This window comes from Equus caballus, chromosome 8 (genome assembly GCF_041296265.1).
Source record: "Equus caballus isolate H_3958 breed thoroughbred chromosome 8, TB-T2T, whole genome shotgun sequence".
Lineage (NCBI taxonomy): Eukaryota > Metazoa > Chordata > Mammalia > Perissodactyla > Equidae > Equus > Equus caballus.
In genome coordinates, this window is record NC_091691.1 from 59,079,513 (window position 1) to 59,101,675 (window position 22,163).

The 22,163-nt window shown below is 34.6% G+C and overlaps 1 long non-coding RNA gene across 1 annotated transcript in view; it reads right to left on the bottom strand.

The window, feature by feature from the left end:
- LOC111774556 (uncharacterized) overlaps nt 1-17,424 on the bottom strand; it is a 33,630-nt gene extending 16,206 nt beyond the window's left edge. The window contains exons 1-2 of the long non-coding RNA XR_002809553.2: nt 17,305-17,424; nt 11,964-12,103 (exon numbers count right to left, since the gene is read on the bottom strand). This is a non-coding gene — a long non-coding RNA (uncharacterized lncRNA). The remainder of the gene's footprint in view (nt 1-11,963; nt 12,104-17,304) is intronic.
- Nucleotides 17,425-22,163: the final 4,739 nt, after the last annotated feature.

Consider the following 22,163-nt stretch of genomic DNA (forward strand, 5'->3'; position numbering starts at 1 on the left):
CCATACGCCAACAAAATGGACAATCTAGAGGAAATGGATGAATTTTTGGACTCTTACAACCTCCAAAAGCTGAATCAAGAAGAAATAGAGAATGTGAATAGACTAATCACAAGTAAAGAGATTGAAACTATACTCAAAAGCATCCCCCAAAATAAAAGCCCAGGACCAGATGGCTTCCCTGGAGAATTCTACCAAACTTTTAGAGATGATTTAATACCTATCTTTCTGAAGCTATTCCAAAAAATTAGGGAAGAAGGAATGCTTCCTAACACATTCTGTGAGACCAACATCATTCTGATACCAAAGCCTGACAAGGACAACACAAAAAAGGAAAACTACAGGCCAATATTGCTGATGAACATAGATGCAAAAATTCTCAACAAAATATTGGCAAACCAAATACAGCAATACATCAAAAAGATCATACATCATGATCAAGTGGGATTTATACCAGGGACACAGGCATGGTTCAACATCTGCAAATCAATCAATGTGAATACCACATTAACAAAATGAGGAATAAAAACCACATGATCATCTCAATAGATGCAGAGAGAGCATTTGACAAGATCCAACAGCCATTTACGATAAAAACTCTTAACAAAATGGGGATAGAAGGAAATGACCTCAAAATAATAAAGGCCATATATGACAAACTCACAGCCAACATCATACTCAATGGGGAAAAACTGAATGCCCTCCCTTTGAGAACAGGAAGAAGACAAGGATGCCCACTGTCACCACTCTCATTCAACATAGTACTGGATGCTTTGGCCAGAGCAATCAGGCAAGAGAAAGGAATGAAAGGAATCCAAACAGGGAGAGAAGAAGTGAAACTCCCGCTGTTTGCAGATGACATGATCTTATGTATAGAAAACCCTAAAGAGTCTATCAGAAAACTATTAGAAATAATTAACAACTACAGTAAATTTGCAGGGTACAAAATAAACTTACAAAAACCAGTTGCATTTTTATACTCTAATGAGGAACTTACAAAAAGAGAGCTCAAGAATACAATTCCATTCACAATTACAACAAAAGGAACAAAGAATGTAGGAGTAAATTTAACAAAGGAAGTGAAGGATTTATATAATGAAAACTATAAAACGTTATTGAAAGAAATAGAAGATGACATAAAGAGATAGAAAGAGTTTCCACACATACGGATTGAAAGAATAAATATAATTAAAATGTCCATACTACCCAAAGCAATCTGCAGATTCTTTGCAATCCCAATCGGAATCCCGGTGACATTCTTCATGCAAATAGAGCAAATAATCCTAAAATTCATATGGGGAAAACAAAGACCCTGAATTGCTAAAGCAGTCCTGAGAAAAAAGAACAAAGCTGGAGGGACCACAATCCCTGACCTCAAAATGTACTACAAAGACATAGTAATCAAAATAGCATGGTACTGGTACAAAAACAGGCACACAGATCAATGGAACAGAACTGAAAGCCCAGAAATAAAACCACACACCTATGGACAGCTAATCTTTGACAAAGATACCAACAACATACAATGGAGAAAAGATAGTCTCTTCAATAAATGGTGTTGGGAAAACTGGACAGCCACATGCAAAAGAACAAAAGTAGACCCTTATCTGACGTCGTACACAAAAATAAACTCAAAATGGATCAAAGACTTGAAAATATGTCCTGAAACCATAAAACTCCTGGAAGATAACATATGGAGTACACTCCTGGACATCGAACTTAAAAGGATCTTTTCAAATACCATGTCTTCTCAGACAAGGGAAACAAAAGAAAAAATAAACAAATGGGACTTCATCAGACTAAAGAGCTTCTGCAAGGCAAAAGAAACTAGGATCAAAATAAAAGACAACTCACAAATTTGGAGAAAATTTTTGTAAATCATATATCCAACAAGGGGCTAATGTCCCTAATATATAAGGAACTCACACAACTGAACAACAAAAAACAAACAGCCTGACCAAAAGATGGGCAGAGGATGAACAGATATTTTTCCAAAGAAGATACACAGATGGCCAATAAACACACGAAAAGATGTTCAACTTCACTAATCCTCAGGGAAATGCAATTCAAAACTACACTAAGATACCACCTTACACCTGTTAAAATGGCTATAATCACTAAGACTAAAAATAACAAATTTTGCAGAGGGTGTTGAGAAAATGGAATCTTCATACACTGCTGGTGGGAATGCAACCTGGAGCAGCCACTATAGAAAACAGTATGGAGATTCCCCAAAAAACTAAAATCAGGTACAGCATATGACCCAGCTATCCCACTACTGGGTATCTACCCAAATATCTTGAAATCAACAATCCAAAGTAGCATATGCACCCCTATGTTCATCACAGCACTATTCACAATATCCAAGACATGGAAACAATCCAAGTGCCCATTGACTAACGATTGGATAACGATGTGGTGTGTATATATATATATATATATATATATATATATATATATATAATGGAATACTACTCAGCCATAAAAAAGAGAAAATCATCCCATTTGCTACAACGTGGATGAACCTGGAGGGAATTATGCTTAGCGAAATAAGCCAGACTGAGAAAGACAAACACCATGTGATTTCACTCAGATTTGGAATATAAACAAACACATGGACAAAGAAAACATTTCAGTGGTTACCAGGGGAAGGATGGTGGGGAGTGGGCACAGTGGTTGAAGGGGAGCACTTATGTGATGACAGACAAGAAATAATGTACAAGTGAAATTTCCCAATGATGTAAGCTATTATGAACTCAATGAAAAAAAAAAAAACCTTGAAACATTCTCTTTAAAAGTATGTTCACACCCCACACTCACATCTCTCACACACCAGGGAACTAATCAATACTAACAGGGTTAGGGCGGAGGGGAGAATACGAGGTGTTTAAAATGTTTCCTGGGTGATTCTGATAAGCGATCATTGATGAAAAAGACTGAACACGATCTAAAATTTCCAGAAGGGATTTTTAAAAGTTGTAAACTTATCATCTAGCAATAATAATGACCATGTAATAAGTTCTTGATAATTTTGTCATTTTTTAAATTCAATGCATTTATTATATTCTTTCCAATCTTGAAACTAATCACCAAATATCATACTCCCAGCTTTAAATCAGTATAATTTATCCAAACAGGAAGAGGTAAGGAAGCCCTCTTCTGTGTTAGGCACCCGTATTTCTGACCAGCTAAGACCCTTCACCTCTATTCTTCTTCTGAGAGACATTACATTTACACTCTTAATTGACATAAAAAAGGAACTCAATTTTTAAGAACTTTCCATAAAGTATGTTAAGGAGGATGATGCTACTTCTCTTTGGAAGCTTGCTCGATATACAAGTATTTTATCATACAAGAACCATAACAGTTCTGCAACAAGATGTGTACAATATCAGAAAATTTTTTTCTGTATTACCTGACTTTCATCATAGAAAATGTAAGTCCATCTGGACTTTCCTGCCTTTTTTTCAGAATATATCTTTAAGTTTCCTTTCACCAATTTCTTAAGTAAAGATGTTGTTTTCTTTTTGTCCACAACTGGAACATAGGCAGCTATGGGAGGGAAGCAGAGAAGGAAGAACCTTTCAGGTTAAGATTTATTATACCTAATTTAGAGAGAAGAAAATAGCTGCTCAGTTGAAATTCTAATGGAGTTAACAGGTGGAATGATCTAACATCAACTTCTAGTTTGATTTACGGGTAAAGGGAGGAAAATAGGATATCCAGAATGCGGTGGGCAGAATAATGTCCACCCTCAAAGATGGTGATGTCCTGGAATCTGTGACTATGTTATGTCACATGGAAAGAGGAATTTAGATTGCAGCTGGATTTAAGGTTGTTGACATTAAAAGAGAGAGATTATACTGGATTATCTGAGTGGGCCCAGTATAAACACAAACGTCCTTAGAAATGGAAGAGGAAAGTGAAAGAGAGTGAGAAGGAGGTGTGACCACAGAAGGTTGGTTAGAGAGATGCAATACTGCTGGCGTTGATGAAAGAGAAAGGTGACCAGGAGCCAAGCAATGCAGGCGGCCTGTAGAAATCAGAAAAGGGAAAGGAACAGATTTTTTCCCCTAGAGTCTCCAGAAAGGAAAGGGGCCTTGCTGACAAGTTGATTTTTATCTTAGTGAAGTCTATGTTGGAATTGTAACCCAGAGAACTCTAAGATAATAAATGTATGTTCTATTAAGCCATTAAATGCATGGTAATATGTTACAATAACAATAGGAAATTAACCCGCAACACACTAAGAGGGTATTTTTGTACCTTGACTAATGAATATGGATGATTTATTACTTATTTCTTAAGGAAAGTGTAACAGAGCTTCTGAGATCTTCAATAATAATCTAACAGAGAGTGTCTTGACAGTTTTTATAATTATGTCTGTCTTGGCTTTTGACATACATAAACTATAAATATATACTTTCTGTGACATTTCAAAATGAATTGAACATATCGACAAAACAAAGCAGAGCAAGGGTAAAGGTGCTGTTTTGATCAAACCTCCTTTCATGTTTAAAATTTGACTGAACTCCATTGTAAGGTGCTTCCTAGGCTGCAATATTCCATTCCTCAATACCCTCTGAACGTTAATTCCTCAAAGTGTGGGAAGTGATTATGTTAAGTAAACCTCTAAATTTAGCACCATTGTTGCATATTCTCATAGGTTATTCGTATAGAGTTTCCCAATGTATGGCTGTGAAGAATTGAGCCATTTCGGTAGCTCCTGAACTATCTTTGGAGCTGGGCTTATTCTTCACTTAAGGGACAATTTCAAACAGACACCCTACTGGATTCTTAGCACTGTTATTTTTAAGTATGAGTCTGTCAACCCTCTCAAGAAGAAAAAACTCTAGAGGTAGGCCAGTATTTTTTAAAGAAAAAATTTGGGTGCTGAAATGGCCTTCAAGGAGTGAAGGCAGAAGATATCTAGTCTCCATTGTTTAGGTGCACAACCCTATATAATATGTCCTTACGTTGATTTTTACTAATCACCATATTAAATAAGTCCAACAAAAATAATTGTGTAAACACTAAGATTCTTCTACAGTAATATGTGCTGCTAAAAGCTAAACATAACCTAATTTCTAGGATAAGAGAAGCTAAAGTCAAGAAAAAGATTATTACATTGACTGTTCAGGTGATACTGAACAACTCCCAAAATATGGATTTATACTGTCATTGTTTTATCCTTGTGGGAACCAGAAAATGGCCTGCAAAAAGTATCTGAAAATGGACACCAGAAGACCTAACATAAATTAAATAACTAGTATTAGCTTTTCTTAATCCTGAGAATTTTGACCACAAACTGGTGAATTTCCTACCAGTTTTTAAACTCTAGCAATCCCCAAAGACACTGTTGATTTTAAGACTAATATCAAAGTGACAGCCTCTGTCACTGCCCTGCTGTGCTCAGAGCTTTCAAAGCTTCCACCGCTGAGCTCTGGTTAGTTATCACCGGAATCCTAGCTTTACCTAGGCCTCACTGGCCCTCTCTCTAATCCATTGGCTCCCTCAGACACCCACCGCCTTTAATGTCACTTCTGAAGTTTGGTTTCTTACTGAATTTCCACAACATATTCCTCAATTTATCCTTTCCGCTTTCTCATACCTTATCCATCACCATCACCAAAAAGACACTGCTCGTTGCTTTAACACTTGGTGGCTCTGGTTCAATCAACTCCCATAAGTAACGATTCGCTATGTTCTTCTAATGTTCTAATGACTGAGTTATCTCTAATCAAAGTTGGTTATTACCATCACTGCTCTTCAGTGACGAATCTAAGTTTCACTTAAGTTTCAAAATGAGCCATTTTTTTCAAGATTTTTTTCTTTCCTGGGAAGTCAGAGAATGCATCAGAGTAAAGTTGGCATGAAATATGTCTTAAATTTTTACACGGTAAAGTTTTTCTCCAAATGGTAGAGAGAGTTAGAAATGTGTTTTAAACAGAATGAACAATGGAAAATAAAGCATGGAAGTTAGGAAAATGTAGCTAGACCTTTGTTTAAATGAGTTTATTTAAATGAATCTAAAGACAATGTTTCCCTTTCCATATATCACTTTCTCAGCACGTCTTTGTGTGTGTGCATGCATGTGTGCGCTGGCGTGGAAACAGGGAAGGGTGTATTGGTGGACGGGAAGAGGTCAAGATACCATAATTGGAACAAAAGCTGTGTCATTACTAAGATATGGTTTGAGAAATGCAGAAATATTCAACAGATATTTAATCAGAAGCTAAAATGCAACAGTATGTTAGGAACTGGGGGATCATTGGTGGAATGTAGATATGTCAGATATAACTGGTGAATTGGTGAGATTTCACAAGAGTAAATAGATTTGACCAAATCAGTTTATATGAGACAATTTCCAGTAAGGGTTTTGGAGACAGAGTGAGAGGGGATATGTTTGGGATGATGAGCTAAGAGAAAGGTTGTTTGTTCCCTCTTTTAGACTTTGTCACTTGATCCAGCTTCCTAGAAACATGCCTGGGACTTATGGAGAGAGCAGCTGGAAGTAGAATCTGGAGGAAATGCTTTCACATGGGAACTTCCGCAGTGGTCATATAGGCCCAGATAACAAAGTGTGACACAGAGTCAGAGATGATTGTATCTTATTTACTTTTACATAGAAGAAACCATGGCTTTTGTGCTTTGAATTCTCTGTATGATGCAACGATACCTTAGAAACGTGAAGGTTTGTAACTTTTGGAGTGTTAGGAGATAAAGGCCTTGACACAAACATTAGTTCCATGAAAGCTGACAACACAAGGCTATCTTAAATGGTGGAATAATTACCAGGCATCCAGAAGACTTTCGGGAAGAGCTGAGTGTGATTTGATAGGGAATGAATATCTGAAACTTATAGTTGCTAAGAGACGGACTTTGTTTTCAGAGAGAGCAGGATTTGAGTTCAACTCTCACTGATTAGCTCTGAGTTTGGAAACATTTTAAAAATCTTTTAAACCAAGTTTCACTTTATCATCTCGAACATGGAGATAATTAACAGCAGCCACCTTAGGAGATTATTGGGAGGACTACATTAGATAAAGCAGGTAAAGTAATTAGCATGATGATGAGAATAGCGCAAATGTCTCCAAAGTTAAAAATTTTAATTATTATAGAACATTATTAAAAATATATATGCATTAAAATATTAGGAAGAGGGGCCGGCCTGGTGGTGCAGTGGTTAAGCGCACACATCCTGTTTTGGTGGCCCGGGGTTCGCTGGTTCGGATCCCCGTTGCGGACATGGCACCGCTTGGCATGCCATGCTGTGGTAGGTGTCCCACGTATAAGTAGAGGAAGATGGGCACGGATGTTAGCTCAGGGCCAGTCTTCCTCAGAGAAAAGAGGAGGATTGGCAGCAGTTAGCTCAGGACTAACCTTCCTCAAAAAAAAAAAATATTAGGAAGAATCATTGTGTTTGTAGATTAAAATTAAACAAAGATATCAAGAAACATAAAGCACTAGAAGATTATATTGTATATAACTCACCCATTCACTTATTTATTCATTTATTCAATAAACTAATTGGGGATACAAACATGAAAGCTTTTCCTTTCGGAAAACATTGAGAACAGTATATAAATAAAATATTATTTAAAATGCGTTATGGTTAATTACATGATAGAGGTGTCTAGAGAATAAAAAAGTTGTATCAGAGAAACAACAAATTCCAGTGTGTGCCACAGATTCTGCTGGTACTGGGAGCAAAATAAGACTGAAGTAGATGAAAGAGTTTTATAAGAGTGGTTCAGGCAGAAAGAACAACATATGTGGAAGACGGAAGTATAAATATGACGGTACACTTAAGGCTCTGCAAGTAATCTGGTTCAGTTGGGTAGATGATGGGGCCAGAGTTACAAGGGGACAATGACCCCACTCTGCTCAGAACTCAGCATGACCTGTAAGTATACAAAAGACTCTGAGGAATACAGTATTGCTTTATATTGAAATTGTCTGCCATTCAAAATATTTTTATTATGGCACATGCTTTTTACACTTAGAGTAGTATCCGGGGTCCTGTTAATTCCTGCTTAGGATATTTAAATGGCATCGATGATACGTTGGAAATTCTTTGTGTTCTTACTACATTATGCAATGAGAATTGGAGTCAATATGTAACAACTGTACGTACTTTAAACCCAGCAGGTAAGTGAATGTATATTTATGAGTGCTGAAATTTAGGAAATTGTTAAATAAATATTAGTCCTTCTTCTGTGGCCTCTGCCCTATCTGCCTTATTATTCATTAGCACAGCAATTTCATGATCCAGTGACAAGGACACCAAGGTTTTATTTCCTGGCCAGATTTCTTATAGACTCTCTGGCTTTCTCAAACATATGTAAACCAGAGTAGCCATTACTTGGTAAATTTGATCAATGTAGATAGTAAATATGAATAATTTATAATCACAAAATGACATTTCCCAACAATAGCAGCCACTTTTGCCTTATAAATCTATGTATATTTTTCAATTTCTCAGCTTAGGATGTATCATTATACTTATTTCATATTAGTTTTATTTATCGATCCCAAGTTATGGATTTCCATATTCAAACTTATCCTACTGGAAATTCAATAGCTCACATATCTGGCAAATATCTTCCCAGTGACAGCCAGGGAGACACTATTTAAAAGTTTTTGAAGACTAACATATTGCTTGTGCATTATAAGGGCTCAATATAAAAATTTCAGAATGGCACATACGATAATGGATTTATTAGGAATAATGGTATTCTTTTGATTTACTTTATTGAAAAGGCCACTTTAGTATTGAGTAACATGAGTTACATACATTGTCACTGGCAGTTAGATAAACATGAAACTCATCATGGGGAATTATCTATGGATGCACAGCACAACTTGCTTACCTTTCTTGTTAAAGGCAAAGTTCTTGGAATGGTTCTCATATTTACAACAAAGACAACTGGTTATGTGATACCTTATAAAAGAATATAACACCAAATTACATACACCATATAGCTAATATTTTATCCTATTTTAATGGCAGCAAAATTGCTGTTTTTGTTTTCATTTCAATTTTAAGACTAAAGAGAAAGAAAAGAAAAATCTACAAAAATACAATTAAAAATTAATTTTCAATCAGCACACCTTCACTTAGTAGTCTATATGACCTTACTACTGAATAATTTTTTGATTGACAGAGAAGTTTTCAGAGGTTGTAGTATCATACTTAGGTGTATATGATCTTATTTCTCAGCCTTTCTCATGGATTCTCTCTCCCTCTCTCTCTGCACACAGACACACACACACAAAGACAAAGACAGAAACAGAGAAACAGAGGGAGAGAGAAGGAGAAGGAAGGAGCGAACAAGGGGAGGGAAACAGAGAGGGCTAACAATAATTCTAATGTGAGATATTTTCTACTTGTTCATTCTGATAAAAGCAAGAATAGCATAATGGACTATATATAACAGAATGCTTATACAAAGAAATTTTTTGAATTTCTATCTTGATTGGTAGAGACAAATATTATAATGATTTGCCTTTGAAGAAAATGAACATCATCTTTTAAATTTCATGGCTGTGATTTATTTTTAAGCCTCACTTAAAAACTAAAATGGGAAGTTCAAAACAACTTGTTTTCCAGAATAAGGACCTTGGGAACTGTCTTGAGAGGTTCCCTTGGGAACACTCCCTGACTCTCTATCCATGACATAGACTGGTCAGATGTTTCCTTAATTGAATATACATTTCACCCTAGTTTCTAATTAACCAGCATTCTTAAAAAAATAATTTATTCTGGAAGCCTCATAGTAAAGTAATTCAAGATGTACTCTGGGTCGCATATAGAAGAGGTTTTATCATTTTCATGAAGGTGGAACATGGCTTATAGATCTTTGAACTACAAATATAGGCCTTGAAACCTTGGCCCACATATATTTGAATTAATGACCATTTTACAGTATCTGCTTTAAAGTATCAACAAGGCTCTGGGTCTGTGTGCAGTAAACTGGCATAATATGGAGTACCACTTTTCTTCATCTGGGACAAGAACTGTATCCACGTAATGCCCCATTTCTTTACCAATTCTAAATACTCATTTAAATTAATTAGTGTTTGATAGATAAATGTTAAATCTAAATTGCTAATGTATTAAAAGAAAATAAATAGGAGTAAAAGTAGTAAGAAAGAAACTGTGAATGGAAATAGACTTTATAGTAATTTAAAATTTACAAGTAGGCTTACAAATAAATTGTGTGTATATAAATATGTAATTATTTTCATAACTTTGTTTACATGAAGTTAATATTTAAAATATTTATGTAATATGAACTAAAGGCACATATTAATAAACAAATAACACGAAAACAAGTTGTTCGATTGGATCGAATTGTAACATCTCATATTCCCCAACACAGATGAGCTGTGCCATGCTTTGGTAATGTTTACTAGGTTTCTGAGGGCGTAGTGTATTTTCAGAATGGTGTGTCTTATCCTGAGATGGACATTGAACCTAAACACTTGTCATATTCACAGGGTGCAAAGCTATCAAGTTTGTGAAAACTGGTAATCTAATAGTGTCCCTGCAACTCTGAAGATACACAGGGACATTCGCACGTAACCATCATCTCAGGTAGAATCCCCCTCTCTTACAGCCCTAATAAGGTACATGGGGGTAGTGGATACGTGACACCCAAAGAAGGCATAAATACCTTTAGGTGGTAGGAGAGAACACGCTCTTATTTCTAACTTCAGCTGTTCTCTAGGGAATATAGGATGGTAAAACTCTGCAAGGTATGATTAGAAGAGTTTGATAGGTTTAACTCATTTGTTATGTTTAGTGAAGACGATTTCTCCATGAGGGCTAGGAGGAATAAAAAAGAGCTAATGTACGGAGTGAATTCTTTCTCAGGTAATTGTGTATTTCTGGAAGTTGAAAACGTTCTCTCAATTACGAGCAAGGCTGTTAAAGTATTATATTTGTCATGGGCCATATCTACGAACATGCTTCTCTATATAACTGTGATATTTAAGCTGTAGTCTTAATATAGGATTCAAATAGCATATGTTAATTAGATGTGAATTTTAGTATTATCAATAATGCAAAATGAAAAACATATGTCCTGCCATAGTGATATATACAAGTTCTATGATTCAATTAAACACAATTAGATAAAATAAATGTATAAATTTCAATTAAAAGAGTAATATATTGTCTCTATAACTTTAAAGGTTTTCTAAGAGATTTTCTTCTTTACTTATCAGGCTATGGGAAAGTTAAGCTACAGTTTTTAATATTTAGCCCAGAGAAAAGGAAACTATTTCCTGGCCTTTGGGGTATATTGAAGAAAGTGGGATATAGGTTTTCATCCAGGCAATTGGGTTTCTACTGCATGTACTCAGAGATTTCTGTGAGAGGCATCATTAGAAAGTTGATTAACAGAGAATTAAATAATATTTCTTCTAGTTATTCTGAAAAAAATCCTTGGCATCATCAAAGACTCCTATTTAACTTTGCATTTACTTATGCTTGTAGTCAAATCTTTCCAAATTTACATCTCCAGGTTCTCTCGCAATTTTCTTCTCTTTTTAGTTCCTGCTGGGCACTAATTGATGGCTTCATCTTGACATAGATTAGTGAACTAGCCTCCTGGTAAGTTTCTCATTTTGTCTCCCTGTGTTCTATCTGCCATCATTACATTTTTCCACTATAATCTCCTACGATTTATCCAAATGCCCCCTGTGGTATGAGAGATTTTTATTTCCTTTCTATATATATATATTTTTTCATACTCATGATTCCACTTAGAAAATCTGCTCTCTCAAGTCTACCTATGACAGTTCCTCTTATTTATCAAAGCCCTAAATAACATTCTTGAGTAGCTATTTTTGACCTCTTAGTTCAAAGTAATCTCTTTCTCCTACACATAGCCATAGCACTCTGTAGCTCATTTATGTCATGTTTTACCTATTACCATGTATTGATTCTAATGTTTTACCTGTTTTTCAGGAGGGAGGGTCTTTCATCTTGTTGAGTGAACAAGTCATAACTTATTCCCCATGGTACTTTTCATAGAGTGATTATTAGTCATCGCCTGGTAATAAGCAAAGGAGGAATGGAGAACATCTTACAGGACCTCTAAAAAATAAGAAAACATCACACATTCAAATAGTCTTTCATATGCTGGGAGGCAGCTGTCACGGATTGATAAAGTATGAAGCATATGACTTAGCACAGGCAAGAATTTCATATAATTCTCAGCTGATAGCTGACCCACAGATCTTGGTCTAGAAAATAAAGGTCCATTCAAGGGAAAAATGATGGGAAAGAATGACACAAAAAGTCACTATCTTATCCCCCTCTCCCCTCAATCTGGAAAACAGTTGCATTTATAACAGAATTTTTTAAAATCTGTGAAATTTTCTTTTAATTTTTATATGTTGGTGGTCTGTTTTAATCACTTTCATGATTCATAAAATATCGTGAGAATTGAAGAGATAAATAAATCAATTTTCTTGCACTTCATGTTTAGTCTATTGGACAGTTTAAAATAAAATGGTTTATGGTGTCATATGAACGAATGTTATACGTATGCCCACCCCACTAACTTCCTGTCATTTTCAGTAAGGTCCATAATAGGTCATCCTTGCTAGTTTGGCAGACGTAAATGGCAGAAGTATTTGTCATAAGAAAAAATGTGAGAAAAAATACAAAAGATTAAAAGTGAGTTTTGAATACCTGCTATTCTCTTTTGAGCAGGAAAGGCACAGTTCAAGTTTTAAACCTTGTTAAAAAAATCAGAACACATTTATGTAGTTCAGTATTTTTCTAAATTAACATATTTATCTAAAGATACTGATTAAATGATATTAAATATTGTATTGGAAACAAATAGACTTGTTAATCTTTCCAAGAATATAATTTTGTCACCTAGATTTTACCACATTGTAAAGAATGCAAAGTTTGATTTGGCAACTAATAAACAATTTTTCTTTGAACATGTATTCTTACAATTGTAGTAAAATGAAGACTCTCCTATGCTTTGAGCATCTTGTATGTCCTTGGCTTTCTTCCTTTTGCCTGATCTTATTTAATTGTCACACAATTCTGATGGACTTATTATTGTGACCATTATACAGACGAAGAAGTGAGGTTCTTTAGTTTAATTCGTCTAGGATTATGCAGCTACATGACCAAGATGGATTCAAAACCAGGTCTGCAGGACTTCAAAGCCAACAGCTTTCCTTAGTTCATGTTGATACTTGGATTAATTTGTAAATGAAATTTAGAGCTGAAAAACTACAATTTTTAAAAGGAGACATCATTTTTTAATAAAGTAACTTTTTAAGGTATAATTTTAAGGGCTATATGGGAGGAGAGATATTTTAAACAATATCATGAGGTCATGGGTATTATAATGCTTCAAGGAGCCAATAGCCTTGAACAGTCACCTGATTGAACAGGAATGGATTAAAGCGAAAGGAATAACAATTATTATTAAATCATTATTAAGCATTAATTATGTACCAAGTAATTCTAAGAACTTTTTAAAAATTTTATTTATTTGTTATTTTTCTTTTCTTTCCATACTTTACCTCAACCAATGTTGTGGTAACATTGGTTTATAACATTATATTAATTTCAGGTGTATGTAATTATATTTCAATTTCTGTGCAGATTACATCATGTTCATCACCCAAAGACTAATTACCATCCAGCATCATAAACATGTGCCCTATTACTCCTTTTGCCCCCCTCCCTCTTCTCTTCCCCTCTGATAACCACCAATCTAATCTCCATATCTATGTGTTTGTTTGTTGTTATCTTCCACTTATGAGTGAAATCGTATGGTATTTGACTTTCTCCATCTGACTTATTTCACTTAGAATAATACCCTCAAGTTCCTTCCATGTTGTTGCAAATGGCAAGATTTCATCTTTTTTATGGCTGAGTAGCATTCCACTGTGTATATATACGACATCTTGATGGGTTGATGGGCACTTAGGTTGTTTCCAAGTCTTGGCTATTGTGAATAATGCTGCAATGAACATAGGGGTGCAAATATCTTTTCACATTCACATTCTTTGGATAATTACCCAGAAGTGGAATAGCTGGGTCATATGGTGATTCTATTCTTAGTTTCTTGAGGAATCTCCATACTGTTTTCTATAGTGGTTGCACTAGTTTACATTCCCTCCAGCAATGTATGAAGGTTCTTTTTTTCCCCACATTCTGTCCAACACTTCTTATTTCTTGTCTTCTTAATTATAGCCATTCTGATGGGCGTGAGGTAATATCTCATTCCAGTTTTGATTTGAATTTCCCTAATAATTAGTAAGGCTGAACATATTTTTATGTGCCTGTTGGCCATCTGTATATCTTCTTTGGAAAAATGTCTGTTCAGATCCTTTGTCCGTTTTTTAATTAGGTTGTTTATTTTTTTGTTGTTGAGTTGTATGAGTTCTTTATATATTTTGGATATTAATCCCTTATCAGATATATGCTTTGAAAATATCTTCTCCCCATTGTTAACTTGTCTTTTTGTTTTGTTGATGGTTTCCTTTGTAGTGCAGAAGATTTTTAGTTTGATGTAGTCTGATTTTTTAACTTTTTCTTTTGTTTCCCTTGCCTGGTGAGACATGGTATTCAAAAAGATACTACTAAGACCAATGTTGAAGAACTTTACATAAAAACTTTATATAAGAACATTATATACATTAAATGATCCAATCCTTATATGAAAATGTTAACTTAGTGATATCACTTTGTTAGGTATGAATAATCTTAGAGAGGATCAGTAACTTGCCTAAAGCTCAAATAACTAGCAAATAGCAAAGTAAAGGAAGACAAGAATTGCATTGATGTAGCTGCTTCTTTAATGCTTCCAACAATATAATTTTGAAATTCCACTCATTCATCAAACATAATACCTCTTCCCACTTGCAGCTCTCCCAATCTCCTGGAGAATGAATGCCTTTCCTCATTTACCATTAACTTCATGTCATTTGTCATAGGGAGAATTCATCATCATTACCAACACCTTTGTTATCACATGGACACCACTTCGCAGCTGTATCTAGCCTTCTGGCAGGTGCATGCTCCCCTGTGGTCTTTGTACAGGTCTGTCACACATTCACGCACTTTTTATTTTGGATGTTTATTTTTCCACAGGGCTCTTTTGTGTTTTATTGGGTCTGCTTGAAGGTAATTGAAATCAGTAGGAAAGGCAGTAGTAGCAAAAAGTCTAATTCGCTCATTGATAGCTAAAATCATTTCCTGGGAATTTATGATAATCTATATCTTTCTACCTCTATTCAACTCAATTTATAGAGTTTGAAAGAAATAACTATTTTTCAGGTCACTTTCTGACCAGTAGCAGTTAAGAAAAATAAAGTTGCCATTTAATTTTCATCAATGTTAAATTTTCTGTACCAAATCGCTATGTAAACTGAATGACATTTTTCAATAATGCTAATTGTATCACCTTTTGTGCAAAGTGATCTTTATGTTATAAAGATTGTTCATTAGTCATATTACATATAAATGGGGTATAGAGAACGAAAATTCATTTATCTTGGAGTAAACATTCCCTTGCCAAGAACATTCTAACTCTTCCAGTTGAAGCAAGCTCTACAGGTTTCAATTGTTCGGCATTACAGTAGATTTTACGGCATTGCTGAAGGCATTTTCAAAGTTCAGTAACAGCAGCGTAGTCAATCTCATTTGAAACGTAAGGCATAACTCAGAGAGAGGCAGCAGCATTATCAAAACATCCAGGATGTGAGCAGAATATCACAAAGTTACTTCTGGAGCTTGTTTGGCTCTTAGTTTTCCATTCAAGTCCTCAGATTGCTCGAAGCTACTGCCAAGGAGCTTTCTATGAACAGAAAACAACTAAAAGGAACAAGATATCGCAATGCAGAGGCCACCTTATGTGACACTGAGGGTACAGGCTATTATTCTTCTTGGGAGGCAGGGGGCACGTGTAGACAAGCTAAATCGCTGACTTTGAAGGTGACTCACACTGAGGCTCCTGATTATCAGACTATTTTAAAACAAATAAAGGTCCTTTTACAGAGGCTATAGCTTAAATTGCCAGTGCAAATAGAATGAGAATAATTCATTCTGCTCTATATGAGTTCATGCATTCGCTCATTTATTTATTCCACAAATATTTAGTGAATACTTACCATGTGTTAGCCGCTATTTTAGGAACTGTGGTTGTAGTGACAAAAACAGAGGAGATAACTAATCCCATAAAATGTATTTTCTATCCACTTTATAATTAAGGATTTATAAGCAATCTCAGAACTTTTAAGGACAAAAATGAGGTACATTGGTTTATTTCTGAAGTCTTAAGAGGAAAGCATATATCTGTGGGAAATTAAATTAAATCACAGAACAACAATTAGATATTATAAAGAAAGAAGGAAACAGTATCTTAACTGAGATTAAGGCTACAATGACATTAACCAGAGCAGCAAGAGATCCCAGATAAGATATTGAAAAATGCTATTATCTTGAATTATTATTTAATTCCAAAAACAACAAGTATCATAAAAGAGATTGTTAGGGGAGATGGTTATCTGGTAACACTAATACTTTGATCATTACTAGCAACAGCCAAGAGAAAAATCAAAAAGATGAGAGTTGTACGGGCTATAAATTTTGGCTTTTCTTTTTCTAATTTGAAATCACCACTTACTTGAGAGTAGAATGAATTTAATAGTTTTATTATCAATATTTTCATTAATGTTTCTCTTTGTGAAAAACAATGTGTATTTTACTCTGTGTTCCTACAAATAGATATTTATAATTCTGGCAGAGTTTTTAAAATCTGAAATAACCTTTTCTCAGCTGGTAGAAGTATGCCGTGTGACTAAAGACATGAAATAGATATCTGTTAGGAGTTTGAAGAACTCAGCATCAGGTTTTTTGATCAGTGTCAAGAAGACTTTATAATTGTTTCCTCTATTTAAAAAAATTAATATTAAAATTACAATAGCAATATTATCTTGTCTTTGAGTCAAGTGGAGTTCCTTTCAAGTTGAAATTTTTTTTTATTGAAGTAACATTGGATTATAACATTATATAGCTTTCAGATGTACATCGTAATATATTTTGAATTCTGTGTAGATTATATCATGTTCACCACCCAAGAACTAATTATAGTCCGTCCCCTCACATGTGAGCCTAATCCCTCAAGTTGAAACTTTTAAGCAATAAGATACACAACCTCAAGTCAGAAATATGCTAAAATACCAAATGCTGCCAAGGAAAATTATTTTGTACTTGTTCTTTTTATATTGAAAATTTATTGTTCAACTTGTAATTTTTACCTCTTTTTTTTTTGTTCCATTTAACTGATAATCAGTTTCTGACCTCCCGTAGCTTCTATCATGGATAATGCATCTTTTACACATAGTGCAGCCAATTTGGCTACTATTTCTGCTTTACTTGAGAGAATAGTCTAGAATTAAGCTATTGACATCACAATCAAAAGAATTTGTACTCATAGAACTAATGCATAGTTAGCCCTGTCCACCTAAATCTCTGTACATGTACCTTAAATTTAGGTTATACTTTTGAAATATTCTATATCTAAAAATACCAAAGATCTTTCAATAAGAAGGGATAGTGACAGGGAATCTGTGATAAATATAAAGTATTGAGAGGTTATTACTAAGTTGGACAAAGTCTCAAAAATTGTAAGCCTTTGCTCTATTTCATTATTCTCAGTGACAAATAGATTTTGGTGAATTTTAAACTAGACTTATTTAATAAAAAAAATATGGAAATGTGATTCAATAATTAAGGGAAAATTAGCTGTGTGGCCACAGAACTCTTTTGGTCCATTCATTTAGCAATATTAAAAATGTTCAGGCCATATTTTATTCTAGGCACTAAGATGAAGATTAGTAAGACATGGTCCTTAATTTCCAGGAGCACAAAATCTAGCAGGGAGTACAAACAAGTAACTGAAATACTTTGTAAAAATTGCTGCTATATTGGGATCAGTCTGGTGGCATAGTGGTTAAGTGTGCACACTCTGCTTCAGCCCAGGGTTCACAGGATTGGATCCCAGGCGTGAACCTACACACCACTCATCAGCCATTCTGTGGCAGCATCCCACATACAAAATAGAGGAAGACTGGCACAGATGTTAGCTCAGGGACAATCTTTCTCAAACAAAAAGAGGGAGCTTGGCAACAGATGTTAGCTCAGGGCCAATCTTCTTCACCAAAAGAAAGAAAGAAAGAAAGAAAGAAAGGAAAAAATCGCTACTAACACAGTAGGTATATATGGGTGTGAAAGCCTCCCTTGTGTTTCAGATGGAGAACATGGCATGTGATTTGGATATTGAAGACAAGTCTGAGTCTCTACAAAGAGAGAAAAACAAATGAGTAATTCAGGCAGCAGAAGTGACATTTACATAGATATTCAGGTAGAATATAGAATCTTAAGCGATTTTGAGTAACTGAATCTGATTTTTTCTCTTTTTTTTTTTTTTTTTGGAGGAAGACTAGCCCTGAGCTAACTACTGCCAGTCCTCCTCTTTTTTGCTGAGGAAGCCTGGCCCTGAGCTAACATCCGTGCCCATCTTCCTCTACTTTATATTTGGGACGGCTACCACAGCATGGCATGCCAAGCAGTGCCATGTCTGCACCCAGGATCCGAACCAGCGAACCCCCGCCGCTGAGAAGCGGAATGTGCGAACTTAACCTCTGTGCCACTGGGCCGGCCCCTGAATCTGACTTTTTTTTAGGTTGTTTGGAGGGATTGATCTTGCTGGATGGAAAGATAAATAGGTAGATAGATGGAGTGGAAGTATGAAGGGCTTTTTATGCCATGCTAATTTATTCAGATTTGGGAAATAAAATGCCAACTTGATAGAATTAGAGCATCTTGAGAAAAAATAGAGACATTTAGTAATAAAATGCAGTGTGATTCCATATTTGCAAAATGTAAAACTGTAAGTAATTTCCCATTCAGTTCTCAAAATTTGAATACAAGTGTACTTAAATGTTTGAATAATAATACTAACTATCGCAGCCAAAATATTAAACTTCATGTTTTTTTAAAAGTGAACTTAAATATACATATTTTTGATATATGTTTTCCAGTTTGGGTTTTTGCTATCAGAGATGCAACACTTGGTAGTTTAACAATTGAGAGAAAATTGAGATTTTCTAGGAGAGTTCAATTAAAAAAATAAAATAGAATTTAGCTCTCTCAAAGTAAAAAAATTAGAAAAATAAGTAAAATAAGTAAAGCATTTCCTAACACTGCTCAAGGTGAGAAGCACAACTTCATATTATAAACTTTGAAAAATATTGTGCACAGATAGATTTTTATGAGCTCTTTTCTTCCCCTCACTCCCAAATGCACAAAGATTAAAGAAAAAGGTGACAACTTACAGTTTTAGAGTATATATTATTAAATTACTAAAAATAAGTAACTAAATCATCCTATGGAAGTCAGAGAGAAAAAACAAGTATCTAAGATGCGAAAATACAAGTGACTGTTTTTTGTGGTAGGTGATTTTTTTTCCTCTTTTTTTCTACATAGAATTCAATGTCAGAAGAGAGTGGAGTGATTTCTGTAATACACTGAGGAAGAAAATAGTCTCGAACATGTAATGAATCAGATTTATGGACCCTGTATATTCTTCTAAAATAATAATTCTTATCCAACTAAACATTATTCCAGCTAACCATGGCAGACCTCAAAATTAATCTATCAGGAATGATGAGCCATGTTATAAAAATGGAGCAGTGAGCATTAGATTTATTAAAATATAAAACAAATGCTTAAAAATGTTTGAGATGATATTATTTAAATAAAATATTTCAAAGTTTTAAATAGATTGTATGTAACAAAATAGTAATAATAATATATATTATATAATGTCTTAGTACAATTATTTCTAAAGCTTCATAATAAAAGTTGGGAGTTTGAAATGATCGGGGAAAGTCTGTAAAATAAAATGAAATAGCACTTTATTTCTAGAAGTAGTAAATGAAAAATATAGACTTGGTTATATTAATTAAATTTGGAACAGTAATACTAGAAAAACTAAAAATAGTATATGGATATCTCTCTCTCTCTCTCTCTCTCTCAAGACTCCAAGTAGGAAAAATAAACAAAATATATAGGAAGATGTAGAAAGCAGGGAAAAGCAATATATTTGGAAATTCCACTTTCAGTTAGGATCTTTAGAAAGGATCTAGGTCTCACAAGAGATAATCTCTCAAACTAATAAAACAGACCGAGAAGTTGCCAAATCATATATATATATATATTTTTTTTGGAGGAAGATTAGCCCTGAGCTAACATCTGCCATCAATCTTCCTCTTTTTTTGTTGCACTATCATCTGTGCTCATCTTCCTCTACATTATATGTAGGACGCCTGCCCCAGCATGGCTTGATGAGAGGTGCTAGGTCTGTGCTCCAGATCTGAACTGTTGAACCCCAGGCCACCAAAGCAGAGTGCATGAACTTCATTGCTATGCTACTTGGCTGGCCCCTATATATATAGATATATATATATATTTTTTTTAAAGAAATGTTTGTAGATCTTATGGTCAGAGTTGTCTCCTGATTGGAATAGGCCCCTCTTCTTACTGTAGTAGACTCTTTCATCAACCTTACAGTAATTCCTCTAAATAATGTCTCTCCTTACTAAAACAACAACAAAAAAACCAACCAAACAAACAAAACACTAGAGAGCAGACAATATCAGAAACTTAAGTGAACTAAATTTCAAAAAATGTCCAGCCCTTTATAGGAAAGAAGAGAGAGACCCATGTGGCTTTTCCTGTCCCTGGAGGAATAGGAGAAGAGGAATCTGCTATTGGAGTAAGAAAAATACATTCTAAGTTTTATCTTGTGAATATTTTTCTTTTTATTTAAAAAAAAATCAGCCTAAAGGAAGAAGTACAAGATTCGTACAAGGATCTTTCTAAAGAGTTGTGTTGAAGCCATTTTACTTCGTACTCAAAAAATTAAAGCAAGTTGTATCATAGAACATAAAAATAAAAGCCCCGGCCATCAAGCTTCTAGAAGAAAACATAGGATAAATGTTTGCAGTCTTGGAAAGTATAGATGTATTGGACAGGACACAAAAGGCATCAACCTAAAGGAAAACCATGAATTTGTTCCCATCAAAATTAAAATTTTTTGTTCAGCAAAAGTAACCATTAAAATGAGTAGGCAAGATATTGTTAAAAAATATTTCTGGTATATCTGACTGAGTACTTTCATCCATTTTTTAATAAGGACTTTCATAAATAATATAAAGATGAACTATCCAAAATGAAGTAGAACTACTCAAAAATAGATCAACTGAACAGATAGATAACACAACGAAAAACTAAATAAATGTCAAATAAGCATATGAAAACGTGTTCCATGTTTTTAGTCTTCAAGAAAGCAAATTAAACTCCATCTCATACCCACTAGAATGGCTCAAATAAAAAGACTAACACCAACCGTTGGCATGAATACAACAACTGGAACTTTCGTATGTTGCTGATGGGTGTATAAAATTATACAACCACTGTGGAGAAAACTCTGGCAGTTTCTGTTAACATTAGACATAAATCTAACCCCACTCCAAGGCATTTGCTCAAGAGAAAAGAAAACATATGTCCACCAAAAAAAATAAGTACAGGATATCAAGATGTTCACAGCAGTTTGATCCGTGTATTAGTTTGCTAGGGCTGCCATAAACAAAATATCACAGACTCAGTGACTTAAACAACAGAAATTAATTTTCTCACAGTTCTGGAGTTGGGGGGCCAAGATCAATGTGTCAGCAGGTTTGGACCTCTCTCCTTGACTTGCAGACGGCCTTCTGCCTTCTCACTGTGTCCATATTCAGTCTTTCCTCTGTGGACACGTGTCTGTGGCGTCTCTTTTGTATGTCCAAACTTCTTTTAAGGATATCAGTCAGACTGGATTCGGGCCCGCTCATATGACCTCATTTTCACTTAATCACCTATTTAAAGGTGCTGTCTCCAGATACAGACACATGGTGTATTTCTTTCCCTCCTTCTCTTCTCTCCTCCTCATTTACCTCAATGATTTTAATAGGAATATATCAAGTACATTACTATCAAACACTTATTATCATTATTATCAAATATATAATTATGTGTGTTTTTATATTTGAATATACATATTCATATTTCAGCT